This window comes from Sinocyclocheilus anshuiensis, unplaced genomic scaffold (assembly GCF_001515605.1).
Source record: "Sinocyclocheilus anshuiensis isolate Anshui unplaced genomic scaffold, SAMN03320099.WGS_v1.1 scaffold130, whole genome shotgun sequence".
Classification (NCBI taxonomy): Eukaryota; Metazoa; Chordata; class Actinopteri; order Cypriniformes; family Cyprinidae; genus Sinocyclocheilus; species Sinocyclocheilus anshuiensis.
The window spans coordinates 3171210-3174468 of record NW_015544207.1 but is presented as its reverse complement, the minus strand read 5'-3'; positions in this window follow the sequence as shown (position 1 = coordinate 3174468).

Genomic DNA, 3259 nt, shown 5'->3' with positions numbered 1-3259 from the left:
TGGATGGGTTAAATGCAGAGCACTAATTCCAAGTATGGGTCACCATACTTGGCCACATGTCACGTCACTTTTTTTGTATGTATGTTCGTTTGTATGTGTAATCCTCTTTATGTTTCGGTCGGGAACAAGCTGGCTGTGACATAAATTGGGGGCTCGTCTAGGATCCTTTGATGTAGGAATGTTGGTGAGTGTTGGGTGTTTGGGTGTTTATATGTGTATATATATATTTATTTATTTTTCTAATAAAACAAATAAAACAGACACTATGGATCTTTTTTTCCCAAACTATATATACAGGGCTCGCAAAATCATCCTGGGGCTGATATAAAATTCCTAACTTGATTCACGTTGTTCACTCGCTTGTAGGGGTGAAACGGATTGTAGCTGATCGTTTGCACTTGTTTCTAAGTCTTGCCGATTTAAACATTCAAGCGTTTTAATACATTCGTGCGCATTCGGAGCTAGCGCGCTGGTTTCTACGCGCACAGAGAGCCGCGTTTCAGACAATGCGCGTACACAGAATTGATTCCTCTTTCGCGTATCCTTGCTTCTGAATGAACACATACACACAAAATTATCTCAAAATAATTGTCTCTGCAAGTAACAGTGGAGAAAGAAATTTCCTGTGCATCATTATTGGATCCGTACATTCGGTCTTAAAGGGGCAGCAGCCTATAAACACCTGCTGTTCTATTAGTGCCACCTGCTGTCAGAGAGTGACATTTGCGTCTCATTCACAAAGCTAAAATCAGACCATTCTGTTTTTGCCTCAAATTCTGAAACTATACAATCCAAATAACATGTATTTAGCATATTTTTTGGATAGTCTCTTTCGCGTATCCCTGCTTCTGAATGAATGCATACACACAAAATTATCTCAAAATAATTGTCTCTGCAATTATTCTCGTAAACACAGTCGGTTATGTCTTAAGTGAGCGTAAACAGTGGAGAAAGAAATATCCTGTGCAATAATAAAAGGACACCTTTTCATTTATAATTTGTCTTAAATCTCATTTTGTAAAAAAATAAATATATAAATAAGTTGTAAGAAAATTGTATCGTGTAATCTGTATCATGAATTTTATCGCATGTCAAGTTTAGTGAATCATTCATCCCTATGTGCTACTAGTTTTTGCTGATCATGCTGATTTGTCCACAGTAAAGTTCAGCCGATATCTTTTTTTATTCGGGCTAGTTAAATTCATTTTAGGCTACCAAAACATGAAGAATGCCTGCCCAAATGTCTACCAGGGATTTAGAAATTTTGCGAGCCCTGATGTGTATATATATATTTATTTTATTTTATTTTTGTGTAAATGAAAATAAATTATCTGGCAGAATTTACATCCATACTGCTTTTTTTTCTAACAACAAAAGCAAATAGAGACAACAGCTCTCTGCGGTCCCCATCCACTTTCATAATAGGGCTTTTCACACTTTAAATAGTTAATCTTGGGTCATACTAAACCCTGGGTAAAAGGAACTGTCCTTCTGTGACTGTCCAAATCATGTGAATATGAGGCACACGATTGGCTGTCAGTTGCTCAGGAACATTCTAACACTGCATCATTTCAAACTGTACAAGAGCAGGGTTTCATAACCCCAGTAAAAAGCAGTGCTAGCATCACTTCTAAATTACAAGTGTAAAATGTACCTTTATCCTGGGTTAAGCGCAGTGAGAAAATATGGAAAAAAAAACATGGGAAAAAAGCAGTTTGGACATTTTGCCAGATAACCACTTAAAAACTTGTATAACTTCAAAATAACTTAAAGGGAAAGCTAATGATGACACATTTTTATTTTGTGGATTAACTATTTTTATGAAGCAATGTAATAGTCATATGACCATAGTCCTTACTGCTCTGTAGTGTGTTAGCGAGGTTTGTCTGGTTTATCTTCCTCAGGACGTGCAGTGTAATCTTCAGAGTCCCTTCTCTGACTTGGTTCTGACCATCATCCTCTTGCTCATCCTTCTCCTGCTCCTCTTCCTCCCTCCCAGAGCATTCTGGGTAATCTGGACTCAGCAGTTTCTTGAACCTCTTTAGTTCTTTCTTCATGAGAGAGATGCTTTCCTGCTCAAGCTCCTGAAATTAGTGGATATTCAAACAAAGACAGACACAATGTCAGCTACAGAGAAAATGAACATACACATTTATTGAACAGCCTACAGACCATTGATTCTTGAGTAGTGAAATCGAACAGTGCAAAATTAAAAGATGGATCGGTGCTGAAGCAGGTTGCTGGAAGGAGGGGGATTTCAAATCTAATAACACAAATACTATTTATTAATACTCCGTAACATTTTCTAGAAAATAAATTGGAATCAGAAGTTGAAACTGCTTATGAATATTTTGATGTTGCAATAGTACTACACATTGTTTGGCAATGTAGTTTGAAACAACTACAATGCCTATGGGAACACGCTAAACTGTAAATTACTTTACATTTCAAATTATACAAGTTGTGAAAATACAAATTTCATAAAGGTTTTAAAAAATGAACTTAACATTTCAGCCCCCCAAAAAACTTTTACAAAGAAAAGTGATGAGTCAAAGTTCAATATACAGAATACTCCTACCATAAAAATATAGCCCAACTGCTTTCCAGTGGTAGACTCCCTGGTTGGAGAGAGCATTTCTGGTAAATGTCTATTCAAACTTACAATTCATGCATGAACGTATGATTAATGTGTGTATTTGTCAGTATTTGTCATTTTATATCTTCACATCACTGTTCTCTCTCTCCATCTGTAAACCATGAGACTGTCCTCACCCCACAACAGCAGAAGAGTCTCCTGAACTGAAGTTTACTGGTTCATTCACTGACTGGCCACTCTTCATGGACACACAGCTGTGTTTAGGCCATTTTCTCTGAAGCAGACTGAAATACAACAGCAATTAAACTTAACTTAACATTAGTCAAGTCAAGTCAAGTCAAGTCTGCTTTATTGTCAATTCTTCCACATGTACAGCACATACACACAGAGAATTGAAATTGCGTTACTCTCAGACCCTTGGTGCATACAGATAACACTAACAGTAGAACATAAATACAGATATACAGATTAAATATAAAATACAACTATACAAATATACAAATAAGGTAAAATGTAAAAAATATATACAAAAATAAAAAAATGTATATATATAAAGCAGCACACGGCACATGGCAGATAGAGTGCAAACCAGTGAAGTAAACAACAGTGCAGATATAATGATTTGTAGTGCAAAAAGAGCTTATTTAGACTGATTAAAGTGAC